Source organism: Orycteropus afer, unplaced genomic scaffold (genome assembly GCF_000298275.1).
Source record: "Orycteropus afer afer isolate SDZICR_OR568_19922 unplaced genomic scaffold, OryAfe1.0 scaffold00002, whole genome shotgun sequence".
Classification (NCBI taxonomy): domain Eukaryota; kingdom Metazoa; phylum Chordata; class Mammalia; order Tubulidentata; family Orycteropodidae; genus Orycteropus; species Orycteropus afer.
Window position 1 is genome coordinate 28998254 of NW_006921589.1, and position 16084 is coordinate 29014337.

Consider the following 16084-nt stretch of genomic DNA (forward strand, 5'->3'; position numbering starts at 1 on the left):
TCACTGCCAATTAACAAGGGTTGGAGCATAAACTGGAATCTATATGCCATCCTGCTTTCTCCTATTTAGCGACTTAAGTCTCTGGTTCCTAAACTTTGCTGCACATTGAATTAGCTGAGGAGCTTTCAGTCGCATCCTGTACCAATTAAGCGAGAATGTCTGGGGTGTGAGCCAATGCTTTGTAAGGATACCAAGTGATTTCAAGGCACAAAAAAGTTTGACAATTACTGAGTTTAAGCTCAATTTTACTTTCACCCAGGCTTCCAACTAGTTCATTTGGGTTTGAGTCCCCTACTGAGAATTTGCATTTCCATCCCAGATAAATTGAATCAGAATCTACATTTTAACAAGATCGCCAAGTGATTCTTCTAGATCCCCAGGTAATTCCCATGTATATACATAAAAATATAGTACCCCATTGTATGGAGACACACTTATATACATAAGAATCACCTGGGGAGCTTATTAAAATGTAGATTCTGGTTTAGCATACCTGCTAAATTTTTTAAAATTTGAAACACAAATTCTCATCAGGTCTAACCAGAATGAACTGGTTAGAAGCCCTGCTTATCTTCCCACTTCTCTCTATCATCAATAATGTAATTAAACCTTTAGATCTAAGTTTTCTCTTTCTCTTCCTCCTTATCTTCCTTTTTACCAACCATTACATATCTACTAGTTTAAATATAAGTTTTGAAAGTGGTATATCCACTTTTATAACCACATTTACAAAAATTAATTTGAATCTCTCTCGATTCTAAATGGTTTAGTATTTACAGTTGTTGTTATGTGCCATTTAGTCAGCCCGACTCATAGCGACTCTTCCTTGGGTTTCTGAGGCTGTATCTCTGTGAAAGTAGATTGCCCAACCGTCCTTCTGAGGAGTGGCTAGTGGGTTTGAACTGCCAGCCTTCTGGTTAGCAGTCAAGTGCCTTAGACACTATGGTGCCAGAGCTCCCATGCTTACAGCTAGTACTTTCATAAAATTACCTTAACTCTTTTATGTGTGGTAAAATATATATAACCTAAAATTTGACATTTTAATTATTTTAAGTGTTCATTTCAGTGGTATCATATTCACAATGTTGTGCAACCATCACCAAAATTTTCTTATTACTCCAAACCAAAACTCTGTACCCATTAAACATTAATTCCCTGTTCCTCTTTACCCCCACCCATTGTAACCATTGATCTCCTCTGTCTATTGTAGATATTTCATGTAAGTGGCACCATACAATGTCAATCCTTTTGTATCTGGCTGATTTCACTTGGCATAATATTTTCAAGATTCATTCATGCTATCATATGTATCAGAACTTCAGTTCTCTTTATGGCTGAATAATATTCCATTGTGTAGCTAAAAATAGCTATTGCTATTGAGCTGATAGTGACTCATGGTGGCCCCTTGTGTTTCAGATTAGAACTACACTCCATAATGTTTCCAAAGTCTGTGACCTTTTGGAAGTAGACCTTTCTTCCATGCAACCTGTGGGTGGATTTGGTTAGTAGCTGAGTACTTAACTGTACCACCCCTTTATCCTATCTTCTAGAAGTGATGGGCCTGCCCATTCTTGAGTGTCCTGAGGGAAGAGAAGGATTTGAAGACCACCTCCTCCCAGCTCCTCATCTGCCCTGCTGCCTCTTCTCCCACCTCTTGTCTACTCTTTTCTCACAAATACCTTGTTTTCTCTCTCAACCTGGAAGAAGGATGATGGTGAGGAGGAAAGGCAGTGCTAATAGAATGCTGCTCACTTCACAGTGTGATGCCCTATAGTTAGAGCAGCGGAGCTGGCTTCTCTAATCAGAACAGGTGTTGGGCCATGGAAGCACCTTCTTTCTATTCATAAGATTGTCTGTGAAAACAGAGTGCACTTTTTCTCACTCAGCTCTACTTATCTTATAATTTCTGTCAATTCCATCCAGGTTCTTGTATGAGTTGTCTTGCCCATCTTAGTTTTGGAAGAGGAATTTTAATTTTTTTCTAGGCCTTCATAAAAAACTTACGTTCCTTCCGAACTCTGCATATTGACCTCGTCCAGGGGCTCCTGACCTCCTGATCACAGATGAAGACATATCTCCAGGTGTGTGTCTTCTTTCAACCATGGCCAAAGGCAGGAAAGGCAGTTTTATCCCCAAGCATTTCTTTTGATCAGAGATAAAAACCTTTCCCAGGAGCTTCTCACCATTTTACACTTTGAGTCTTTTTGGCCACGATTGGGTCACATGTCAAAGAGAGTCTGGGGCTGGCAAATCTAGTATTTTCAGCCCCTATTATGTGTGCTTGTTGTGGTGTAAGGTGGTTTTTGCAGCAGTTTTGTTATATAAGCAACAAACAGTCTTTGCTATTACTAGCCTATGAAATTTATTATCGTTTCTCTATCAGGAAGTTACACTGGATACTGAATAGCACAAATCAGAGTTTCCTCTATGTGAGAAAGGTTGGTGTAGTTCCATACCTGGAGTAGCTGTCCCTTTCTTGAGCAAGGTCAGTTATTATCTTACAGATATTGTCAACCATAGAATAAATCAGGCTTGTTTCTGGCTTTGTGCTGATTTCCAGGAATCTCCAAGACATAATTATGGCCCACCAGTGGAAAGTGTTATTTCTTATGACATATATTCTGTAAACTGATTTCACTCCTAGCTTCGTTTTAACTTTCCCATTCTTAATTTTCCCCCAAACCCTCCTTACTGAATTCCTTTTTATTTCATTTTAAGTTGTTGTTACATTTTCAAAAAAATTCTTAAATCTTAAATCCTTCTGGAACAAGGCCAGGCCTGAATAACAATTAATTAACTACTGATGTTTTTATAACATGGTATAAAATTATATTTGAGAATTGGGACCATGTCTTGCTGATCTTTATATCTCCTGTGCTTCCGTGTATATAGTAGCACCCAATAAATGTTTGTGGAATTGAATTGATTTATCCCTAGGGCTATTTGAGTCCACCAATCCCCTAAACTTGGCCTTCTTTTCATTTTCTAAGGGATTTTAGGATTACAGGTAGCTACCAGTTGATCTGTGCACATGGATAGACAATTAGAACCCAGTCATTCCCATACATGTGATACAACATGTGCATTCCTGGACTAGCCTGAGATTTCCATATGAAAAAAAAAAATACTTACAACTATTGATCTGATTTGACTAAATAGCAGCTCAGCCAAACCAGCACACAGCTGCTAAAGTCACATTGGGGCTCAACAGCTGTAGATAAGCATTGGAAACTGGAAATTATTCAGTTGCAGCCCCTCCAAACCATGTTTGACATGCTATTTATCTTCTTTCACTAAAACTCTCTCTCTCTCCAAATAAATGGGGGTGGGTGATAGCTTGGGGGTTGTTTACCTTCTACTGAACAAACAAGTCTGAATTAGGAATTAGAATCAGTGAGTCTAAAATGATGAACGCGCTTACCCTGGCATTACTTAGAAAATGGGAAAAATAAATTAGATTACTACTTGGAAGGACTCATTGGTTTGGAGAGCAGCAGGGACTTAATTGCAGGTCTAAAGCAGCACAGCCCCCGTTTTCCTTCAGCACAAGCAAGGGCCTTCCTCATGGCAATGGGCTGATAGGAGATCCTTCGGAGGGTGCCGTGATGTTGCAGGAAGCAGGTGGAGACACAGAAAGCGGGATGGGACCTGTAATTTGCCCTCTAATGACACTATGATGCCACATTTTCATAGGCCCTGTCATTATTACTTGGCATCTTGTTTAACACGTTTACCTCTTAGGTCGCCTCGGGGCACCACTTTGTGTTTCATGGGACATGTTAGCAGCAGCATAGTGAGAGAGCTTGTGAAGTGAAGGAAAGGATTCTTATTTCTTAGGCAGAGTAAACAGGATGCTTTACTCCATCGACAGCTGTCCTTGATGTGGTGTATTCTTTTGGAATAACACACAACAACATAATGCAGTTTGCTTGAAATTCTAATTAAAATGAGGCACTTGTCTCCTGCCTCAGCAAAATGAAATTATGGAACAAGACTTACAAGCAGCAAGGATTCATTTCAACAGTGCAACTAACCTGAAAAATTGGAGTCCCGAAGCAACAAAGTTAGCTTTTAGAATTGAAGGCCTTGCGGAGACTATCGGTCCCAGCATCCACAAAAAGCGAGTGTGTGAGTGTGTGCATGGACATGACTGTGCATGCAGAGTGGAAAGCTAAGGCCTCTAAATAAATAAAATTCACATAGAAGTAATAGAACTCATGTTAATATTGACATGCAATATAATACACTAGAAGCTTACTATAATTGCCGGCCTCCAGGTACACGGCATAGGCTGACCTTTTAGGTAAAACCACCTTATAATTAGGTCCATTTGTTACTTCAGAGATGACTGTTCTGGCTAAGATCCCAGGTCCACTGATTGCATGGTGCCTCATCAATAGCAGTCCGACATATTAATAAGGAATGACATTCCTTGTTACCAAATAGTTCTCTGTGGAACTTGGTATATTTTTAAACTAGACCCTGTACGGAACTAAAAGGCAGATAAAGGGTAGGACTCCATGGTTGCTCAGACCAGAACAAATTTGTTGTGGACATGGGAAAAATCTCTTGTAGCATAGTTTACCAAAAATATCTGGCATTATATTTACTGAGCACATTCTAAATGCCACACACTAAGGCCATTATCCATTGATTCTCAGAAGAATCCCTTGGTGTATTGTTATTGTGATTCCCATGCAATAAATGAGCAAATGCATTGAGAAAAGTTAAGTAACCAGCTCAAGGTCATCCAGGTAATAAGTGGCAGATGCAGGGTTTGAATTCAGGCAGCCTATTCCTGATCCTGGGCTGTTAAATATTAATATCAGTGGTCATCATTTAGACACTTAATTTGTGTGGGGCACTGTTCTAATGCTTTACATTACTCATCTAATCTTCTCATCGACTTTATGAGATTGGTATTATAATTAACCCCATTTTATTGGTGAGATGAATGAAGGCTACAGAGGCCAAAAACATACCCAAGGTCATGTACCTGCTAAATGCCAAAGCTGAGTGGTGCCAGAGACTGTTTTTAACTGCAATGCTATTCTCTCTGCACTGTGCCATCCCAACCCCTACCTAGGTTTCACAACACCTGCTCCAAAGCCCTGCTTAAACCATATTTTTTTGGTTCTGAATTTCAACGTTGTTTCTTTATCTTTCTTATTAAAACCACGAAAAGCCATTTTATTAATAAAGGGACTTTCCACAAGTGGTCCTTTGTATTTGCCTCTGTCTCTCTTTTGTGGATGGCAGCTGGCAGCTGAGAGAAAGAATTAACTAGGTGAGATAAGGCTGAGGGCAATGGGAGCATCACTGGACATAGAGATTTGGAAAACATTTCTCATTTATAAGCCCCAAATGATTTCTTGGCAATAAATGAGTGGTCCAACCTTAGCTATTGCTTAGACTGATAGGGCAAATATTTCCATCTAAATCTGAGTGATCAGGTGCATGAACAGGCTTGCTACAATAGCTGAGAGCTAGGAAATCAAATGAATTAAATTAATTTAAAAATGAAAGTGTTTCTTCAGAAGGGCCCACAAAAATATGAAGGGCAACTGGTGCCAGCAACCATACTGTCATAGCAAGCTGAGCTGGGGCTGCACCAGCTGATGGATGAACCTGGTCACAGAGGCAGTGAGAGGTGGGGCAGCGAAAGACAACTATCTTGGTTAAGCCAGAGGACTATGTGATGAATTAGATTGGGCATCTGCATCTGTGTGTACTCAGAGAATGCAGTTCATTTTAATGTTAACTTGGAAAAATTAATTAGCAAGGCGTAAGTCCTTGCATAAACCACTACGTCATACATAATACTCAAAACTAAACCAAGAGTGAGGTCAGGACTGAGTTTAGTTCTGGAGACTGAATTGCAAATATGGATCAAAGGTTGAAGAGGCAACTATAATTAGTGGCTTGTCATGGCCTCGATGAAGATATAGAAAAACTGATGAAATTGTGTCACAAAACATGTAACTTCTATATATATGCACATATCTAGTCATCTGATTATTTTTTCTTCTCAGGTGATAGCTTCTCTTTCTATAAACTCTTGGTTGCTGTACTCCTCTCCTAGGTTGTGGAATTCAGGTCATATCTGGACTCATTAACAATAACTACAGTTTATCAGGCACCTACTATGTGTTTTTGAGATGTTATTACATTTAATCTTCCAACAATCTTCAAGGATCAGTAATAGTATCTTCATTTATGCACAAGGAAACTGAAGCCTAGTGAGGTTCAGGAACTTGCTCAGGGCCCTGAATGTCAGAACTGAGATGTAAACTGTGTATTTCTAATGGAAAACCACGGGGGAAGGGGGGAGGTAGCAAGAATGTAATTGGGGAGGTCTTTTGGAAGAGAATTTCACTCGAGAAATGAATCCTAAAGAAATATTTGCACATAGCTCTAGACTGTTCAATACAGCCTTGTTCAGAACCTTAATTAAGGAATTAGTTAAATTAAATATTATTCAATAGAATAATGTGTAAATAAACTATGATTCATTTTTAATATGGAACATTGGGCAGCTATTAAAGAGAATGAGATAGCCTTATATAGAAAAAACAACCCTTCACGTAATATTTAAGAGTCAAAGTCATGTTACAGAATAGTATATATGGTATGACCCTTTTTATGTTTTTTAAGGATATGTACATATGTGCACATATATTATAAACCTATAGGGAAGGAACTGGAAGGAGGCACATGTTTTCTTGGAAAAGTATGTGAGAGTTTGGAAAATATGGAGACAGGTGAAAGAGGAAGGAGAATGAAGGGGAATTTTCACATTTTACTCTATAAAATGATACATATGTTTCCATCTTTGATGGAGAGAATTTATTCATTACCTACTTAAGTTGTAAAAAAAAAGAAAGAGAGTGGTAAGTTTTAGCAATTACAATCATCTGGCAAATGTTTGTGTGTGTTTTCATAAACTTTTTAGATATGATGTTGTTGTTGTTGTTGTTGTTATATGCCGTCGAGTCAGCCCCGACTCATAGCGACCCCTCCTTGGGTTTCCGAGGCAGTATCACTGCGAAGTAGGATTGCCCAACCTTCCTTCAGAGGAGTGGCTGGTGGGTTTGAACTGCCAGCCTTCTGGTTAGCAGTCAAGTGGCTTAGGCACTATGCTACCAGAGCTCCCTTTTTAGATATGATAGTGTAGAAGATATTTCCTCTTTTACAAATTTGTTTGCTAACTCCTTTCAAATTTCCCTCATAAAATTTAGCCAATTTCTGCAACACATATTTTAGAAATTGATAATCAATATTAATGATAATTTCAAAGAAGACTTTTGGTTTTGTTCTGTGATGTGCCACAATAAAGGCACAAGAGAATCAAGCAATAACAACAACAAAAACAAAAACTCAGCAATTTCAGATCCTTTGTTCAATAATTTCACAACATAGTGATAATTCTAGTAGACGCTGTCCCAGCTAGGACAAAATGGGGAACTCACTGCCCTATATTTTGAGAATTGAGTGTAAATACTGAAATTTAGCAAGAGACTCTGAAAGCATCCATTGGATCTTCTCAGAGGAGACTCACACTTAAGGAGGAGATACAAAGCAGAACGGCCTTCCCGGAAGGAACATCATGTCCTGGAATATACTCCCTGGGCCTACGCAGGATCCATATTCATGGGCATTTAACATGTTGGGAAAGATTTACTTGATGGTTTTGCCTTCAAGCCAGGAATAATGTACTACTACATGGACTACATCCCAGCTCTCAACTTCCAAGTAAGCATTGGAGGCTCATGTTGGAGGTGTCATCTGGAGAAGATGGGAAGGCTGTGGGGCACAAAGAAAGTTGCGTCATTTTGCATTCACCACAAAGTGGAAAATAAGACTTTTTCTAGCTACATAAACAGCTGATCCTATATCTATCTATTATGTTTCCCAAAGGGCAATCCACATTGACAAAAAGAGCTGAAATTATCAGGCAGCCTGGCCCATAGTCTCATTATTTTGATAGTGTGAACATGGCCTTTAACAACATGTTGTCATTGTCATATTTGTCTCAGGAATAGCAAATGATGATGGCTATTATTTTGCATTTTTGAAAATATGTCTGGCTATGTGACAAGATCTACATACAAATTAAAATAATAACAAGAATTCAGGCTAGTGACATGTCCTGCATTTGTCCAGGGTAATATTATAACCCATAATGACATTTCCCTCCTTTAGTTCCTAAAGCTATGGAGAAAAATATTTGTAACAATTCCTTTTGCTTTTAAAGCGTGGAATCGTTAAACATTTCAGCTATACTTCCGCAATCCATAAAGAAGCTGCTCAGGTTTTCTCTCAGGGATAAAGACTCGTATATAAAAATACCTCACTCTAAACAGTTCTAACACCATCATGCTTATTACCCCCTAAATTTGGCTTTTGTTTGCTTTGCTAATTATATTTCCTCCTAATCTGCAATTATCAATTTGCCCATCCTGTTTGACTCTATCCTATTATCCATGTAACTATCATCTATTTAAGATTATGATCTCCTGTAGAACCACCATCAGCACATTTTTCCATTGTATGCCAGAGGGCAAGTATTGGAGGCAGAAGGAGGAAGGCAGAGGAAAGAGAATGGGTAATTGTTATAGAAGGGGGCAGTGGTGGTTCAGTGGTAGAATTCTCACCTTCCACGTGAGAGGCCGGGGTTTGATTCCCGCCAATGCATCTCTATGTAGCCACCACCCAAAAATAATAAAGGCTTGTGTGTTTCTCTGATGCAGAACATATTTCAGCAGAACTTCCAGAATAAGATGGAATTAGGAGAAAGAAAGACCTGGTAGCTATGCCTGAAAATCAACTAATGAAAACATTATGGATCACACTGGTCCAATCTGCAACCCATCCATGGGTATGGAACAGGTCCAGTAGTGCTTCATTCCATTGTACATAGGCTCCCCATTAATCAGGATGACTCTACAGCAGCTAACAACAGTGTTCCCAGTGGTTCCAGTGGTTGTAAGAGGTGTCTGCATAGAAGCTATCACTTTCCTCCTGACACTCCCATAAGGCGACTCTAGACTCTTCTTCCTACTTGAAGAAGCAAAGACACAGGAAGACATGTTGCAAATGGCCACAGCACAAAGGGACTATGTAGCATCATACTTTAGGGCAGGATAACCTCAACTACCCCTTTACATGAAGTCACTTCCCTCTGCCAGCTAGGCCAGGGCTGTGTCTCTCTTATCTATTTTGTGCAGTGCTCAACGGTGTGCCATGCACCAGAGGTTTCTTAAAATGTATATGATGATGGTAAATACAGATTAAAATAAAGTGCTGAGAAGCCAAGCCTATTAACTCACCTTGAGGTCCTTGCCCTGGTAGAGAAGCCAGGCAGAACAAATGGCCCTGTAATGCTCCAAGCCAAAAGCCCCCAGTGGGAAGACTTTGAGATCAGCATGTATGGAGGAATTAACTATACACTCTCTTTAATGTTCATCAGAATTGAACACTGCTAATTTACAGCACTTCAGCACTTCGGGCCCCTTAGGGTCTTTCCAATTATGCTAGTAGTAAGGTGACTGAGCCGTGGTCCCGTAGTGAGACTGTGGAAGCAGAACTTAGAGTCCTGGGGTTCCAATGTGCCCATCCTAATGAAGCACATTGTCCACTCCATTCTTCCAGTCCTGACCCCCACACTCACTTAGCATTTCCTTTGCCCTGGATTCCTGAACATCCTGGACTGGAGAAGTGGATCACATGGCCGACCCTGGTAGTAGGGTGTGTGTAGCCTTATACTTCTAGTTAAAAAGCAATAAATCTTAAGTCAGGTAATGAATTCCATTTTGAATAATCTCATTATGGACATCTATTCAAAGAGTCTATATAGCACAGGCTGACTGACTGGAAAACTGAGTATAATGTGCTGGCTCCTTTCCCTGTGCCAAATTAACAGTGAAGGCCTTTTAAAGGATGCTTCATTTAGGCTCTCTTATTAGCAGAAATATTATACAAGCTGGAATTGGGGCCTGAGTGCAGTGGCACTGCTGAGATAACTCCCACTGTTGGATCAATGGCTGGCAGGGTTCCACCATTAAAAGAGCTCTGAGCAGCAATGCAGGCTTATGCTCAAGGCCCCAGTGCACTGTGCTCTGCTGGAACCTAGAAGGAGGCTTGAAAAGGGGGAGAAAATTCTGGGGAGGTATAAGTGGCTATAGGGTCTCTATCAGTTGGAACCCACTCTATGGCAACAGGTTGGTTTGGATAAATGGCATGTAGATTCCACACCCCATCCCCACCTTCCCGCCCGGGACCTCTTTCTGCAGTCCTGCAGAATTAAATAAGGTTTGTTGTTCAGGAAAGAAGCCCTAGTGGTGCAACGGTTAAACTCTTGGCTGCTAATTGAAAGGCTGGTGGTTAGAACCCAGCCAGTGGCTCTGTGGGTGAGAGACCTGGTTATCTGCTCGTATGAAGATTACAGTCTAGAAAACCCCATGGGGCAGTTCTACCCTATCAAATGGGGTCACTAGGAGTCACAAATCAACTTGATGGCACCTAACAACAAACAACAACACTGTACAGGATTCAGATTTATGTTCTCCAATCATCTATTCTGGACGGAACTGTGTCCTCCCAAAACAAGTATTAGAACAACAAGCCTATACCTACTGATATAATCCCATTGGGAACAGGATTTTACTTGTGTTGTTAATGGAGCTCCACAGCATATGTTGTTTTTAGGTTTTGTCAAGTCTGTTCCAACTCATAGTGACCCTGGGTACACTAGGACAAAACCCTGCCTGGTCCTGTGCCACCCTCGTAATTGTTGCTATGCTTAGGCCCATTGTTACAGTCATCGCATCAACTGATCTCCTTCAGGAGCTTCATCTTTTTCTCTGACCTTCTCCTTTCCAAGCATGATGTCTTTCTCTAGGGATTGATCCCTCCAGATAATGTGTCCAATGCACATGAGATGAAGTTTCACTATCATCACTTCTAAGGAGTATTCTGGCTGGCCTTCTTCCAAGACAGATTTCTTTGTTCTTCTAGCAGTTCATGGTATATTCGATATTCTTTGCCAACATCACAATTCAAATGCACAAATTCTTCTTCGGTCTTCCTTATTCATTGTCCAGCTCTGACATGCATATGAGGAGATTGAAAATTACTATAGCTTGGGTCAGGTGCATCTTTGTTCTCAATGTGATTTAAACTTTAGACTTTAAAGAGGTCTTTTGAAGCAGATTTGCTGAACGTAATATGCCATTTGATTTCTTGGCTGCTGCTTCCATGGGCACTGATTGTGGATGTAAGTACAAAGAAATCCTTGACAACTTCAATCTTTTCTCCACTTATCATGATGTTGTTTATTGGTCCAGTTGTGAGGACTTTTGTTTTCTTTATGTTGAGATGTAATCTGTAGTGAAGGGTCATCTTCATTAGTAAGTGCTTCAAGTCATCTTCACTTGCATGAAGCAAGGTTGTGTTATCTGCCTACTGCAGGTTATCAAGGAGTCTTCCTCCAATCCTGATGCCCCATCTTTTTCACAGAGTCCAGCTTCTCAGATTATTTGCTCAACATACGGATTGAATAAATATGGTAAAAGGATACAACGCTGACATACACCTTTGCTGTTTCAAACCATGCAGTATCCCCTTGTTCTGTTCCAATGATTGCCTCTTGGTCTATGTCCAGATTCCACATGAGCACAAGCAAGTGTCCTGGAATTCCCAGAATTTGTTATGGTCTAAACAGTCAAATGCCTTTTCATATTCAATAAAATCTAATCACTGCTGAATTATAAGGAACAGCACAGACACAGAGACAAGCAAGCATGAAAGGGGGTGAAAAAGGGGTACATGAAAGGGGCCACCTGCAGATGACCAAGGAACTGAGAAAAGTCGAGGCTGAAGAAGCTGAGACAGAACCAATAGAGAGAGAGAGAGAGAGAGAGAGATTTCCCCTAAACCGGTAACCTGAATTCAGACTTCTCACCTACAATCTATGAGAAAATAAATTTCTCTTCTTTAAAGTCACCCACTTGTGGTATCTCAATGACAACAGCACTAAAAAACTAACACACCATCTTACATACAATTATGAAATTGTTCTGCCTAAAACCCTAGTTGGGAGCTCTGGTAGCATAGTGGCTAAAGCACTTGACTGCTCATCAGATGGCTGGTGGTTCAAACCCATCAGCCACTCCTCGGAAGGAAGGTTGGGCAATCCTACTTCCGTAGTGATATTACCTCGGAAACCCAAGGAGGGGTCGCTATGAGTCAGGGCTGACTCGACGGCACATAACAACAACAACAACAAAAAAAAAACCCTAGTTAGTTAACTCTGTTGTTGTTGTTATGTGCCATCGAGTCAGACTCAACTCATAGCGACCCTTCCTTGGGTTTCCAAGGCAGTATCGCTACGGAAGTAGATTGCCCCATCTTCCTTCCGAGGAGTGGCTGGTGGATTTGAACCGCCAGCCTTCTGGTGAGCAGTCAAGTGTCTTAGCCACTATGCTACCAGAGCTCCTACTATTCTCTAACCTTCAGCTATTCCCCTTTACCATTTTAAAAAACTAGAGATGTCTTACTCTGGAATTCAAAGTCCTACCCCTCACCTGGGGATCATGTTAAAATGCAATTCTGATTCAAGAGCCATAGGGGAGGCCAGAGAGTCCGCATTTGTAATGAGCTTCCAGGTGAGGCCATGGCTCCTTTATGGTGCACACTTGGAGCAGCAAAGCTCTAGAACATTAATTTTCACTCTTCAGCTTGCATTAGCATCCCTGGGAGAGTGTGTCGAAACAGAGATTCTAGGCACTGCCCCAGAGTGTATGATTCAGTAGGTCTGGGATAGGGCTAAGAACCTCCATTTCTAACAAGTTCTCAGCTGACGCTGATGGTTCAGCAACCACACTTGGAGAGCAACTGCCCTAGGATAATTGTTCTCAAATCTGGCTGCACATAGTATCACCAAGTGAAAATGAGGATATTTTGAAAAAACAAACTGATTTTCAGCCCAGACTAATTAAATCAGAATGTCTGGAGATGGGACCTTAGCATCAAAATATTTTTCAACTCCTCCAGTGATTTTAATATACATCAAGGATTGAAAATATTTTAATATGCATCAATGGTTTAAAACATAGCTTCCAACATAACTGTCCACACAGTGTCCAGATGGGAAAATCTGACAATGATCTCATCTCCAAATATGCTTTGTACTATTACATTTTAGAACTTTGGATTAAGCTGTTTTTTTTTTTTCCCCCCTCTGAAATACCTTTCTAGATACACTGTCAAAATTCCACTTGTCTTTCACGACTTATCTCAAACACCATTTCTTTCATGAAATCTTTTTCTAGGCCTTGGCCTGCCAAGAGCTCTCATTCCTTGAGTTTATTGAGTTCTTGGCTTTCTAATCCCAGTCATGACTGAGATTCTCACCTCCCTCACATTGCCATTTCTTCCTTTCCCACAGTCCTCCTGGGCAGCTTCTTTTGTAAGATGTGGGTCCTGCCCTGGGGTTAATTGTGTACTACTGGCCTTACCCGCTAGCTCATAAGCACGTTGGAGGCAGGAACTGTGTCTTGTCCATCCTACTCCTTTTCCCAAAGCTCTTGGGGACATGATTTTGCTCTAGAAGTCCCTTACTTAGTGCCTATTGAGTTGTTCTGTTTTTGTACCTCTGTGGTCCTTGACATACATATTTTCTTCCACAATATTGCTAATATGTATTTACTAACCTTCCCCACTAGGCATATCCTCAGAAGGAAGGTTGGGCAATCTACTTACATAGTGATACCGCCTCGGACACCCAAGAAGGGGTCACTATGAGTCGGGTCCGACTCGACTGCACACAACAACAACAACAGCACTAGGCATAACCTTCTTGAGTGCAAGCATAGTACAATGCCCATCTCTGAATCCCACTCCTCCACTTCACACACCCCCGTTAAGTTTTCCTCCTCAAAATGTGGTCCCTGGCCCAGCAGCAGCATCACCTGCACTCTATTAGGAATGCAGGATCTCAGACCTACTGAATCAGAGTCTTCGTTTAACGAGATCCTCAGGTGATACTAGTATACTGTAGGAAGCGACTAGTAAAATTCATTAAGATGATGGGTTTTGGATGAAGAGTTTTAGGTATGGGGCTTTCAGGCATGTAAAATCCTTACACTGCAGTTTCCTTGTCTATAAAAGCAGGATAATAATAGGACTCACCTCATGGAGATGTGGAAACATTAAATAAAGGAATGCAGGTAAAGCACAAAGATAAATAGAGTATGAAGGATTATTACTCAATTAAAACTGTTGTGCTTAATTGAAATTGAACTGCCTTCCCAAACAGACGAGAAAATGAAACACAGTTCTGCATGAATTTCAGAAACATGTGATGTAAAAGGTAATAAATAAAAATATTAGAAACCCTTTAGCAAATGTTAAGGAGCGTGTCGAATCATTTCTGTGTTGGACCTTAAGCTATTTGGTGGTTGGAGCCTTTAAAATTACCATCCTCCAATTTTCTGCTGTGTCACCGGGTTTCCTCTACTGCGCAGTTCTTTCAGGCTGCCTTTATTCTGCTCTACCTAAAGAACAACTTCATATAGTGCATTTTGTTTTTCAGTTCCCCAAATCTCCTGTTGCCTTGGCGATTAGCTCAGCGGCCAAAAAAATACACCTTTTGCTTTGTTAAAACACATGCACACACTGCCCCCTAGGGGATCTACTCTCTCATAACCCTGAAAAACAAGGAAACAGATCTCATATGCGTAGTTGACTCAGAAAGGGCTGAAACCTGTTACCGTCTGTACAGCTTTGACATTACTGCTGGGTGATTCTGAATGTTAAGTAAGAATCATCTGCACCGGTGTGGGCCCTTACTATCATCAGGGAAGCGGAATCTCACACAAACAGGCTGGGTTTGGTTCTTTCGAATATTAGGAATAAAGGCAGTGACGCCGACTGGACCGCACATAACAACAACAACGAGTCTAGAATGTAGCCAACATTTCAAATGAAACCTTAGATAAAGTGTATTTCCTAGTATGGCAATGACACATTTATATCTCATGGAACCATACCCAAACCTTCAGATACTGGAAGAATGGTAGGGTAAAATTAACAAATGATGACATCATTCGTTCATTTCAACGAGTAATTATTGAGAGGCTATCTTATACCAGGCAGTGTTCTGGGCACTTGGACTTCAGCAGTGAATGAGGGAGAGAAAGAAACCTGCCCTGGTGGAGCTGACTTTCTGTTAATATCAGTGATGATCATTCTCGTCTTCCTGTTGACTCCTTCAGCTCCTTTAGATCACCGTGGCTCATGGGAACGGTGGACTTCCCTTGGAATGGAAGATGAGGAAGGTGGCCCTGCCTGCCCTGGATGCTTCAAAGGTTTCTCACCGACAATTCTCTCTCTTTTATGTAGGCTAATGTTTATTGTTGTTGTTTTTTCTTTCTTTCCTTTTTGTTTTTTGTTTTTCTGTTCTTTATTGTAGGATTTTGTTGTTGCTATGTCTTAGATTTGTTTTTGTTTGTTTCCACTTATTTCTGGTATCTCCAGATGCCTTTCCAGGATCATTTAAAACACACACACACACACATACACATACACACACACACCAAAAAAAACCTGACACGAGAAAAAATATAGTTGCCATCTAGCCAGTTTGACTCATGGTGATCCCACATATGTCAGAAGCAGATCCGTGCTCCACAGGGTTTTTTGCAAGCTGGTCACCAGACCTTTCTTCAGAGGCACCTCTGGGTAGATTCAAACCTCTACCCTTCCAGTTACCAGCCAAGTGCATTAACTGTTTGTACCACCTGGGGACCCCATACTAAGAGACAGTATCTCACAGATCAACCCACCATTTCAATGCTGTCCTCTCTGCTATACCCTGCTTTGTTCTGTAGGTCTCCTGTCTGTATGCCAGTGCTTTCGCAGATACAGTTTCTTTTTAAAAGACTCAGGTGAACCTGTCATGGATATTTAATGTAAGAAATAAACGTTCAACAGTATATAGGCACACTAGTTATTGTTGAGTTGATTCTTCTCATGGTGTCCCCATGTGTTTCAGAGTAACTGTACATAGGATTTTCTTTTCTTT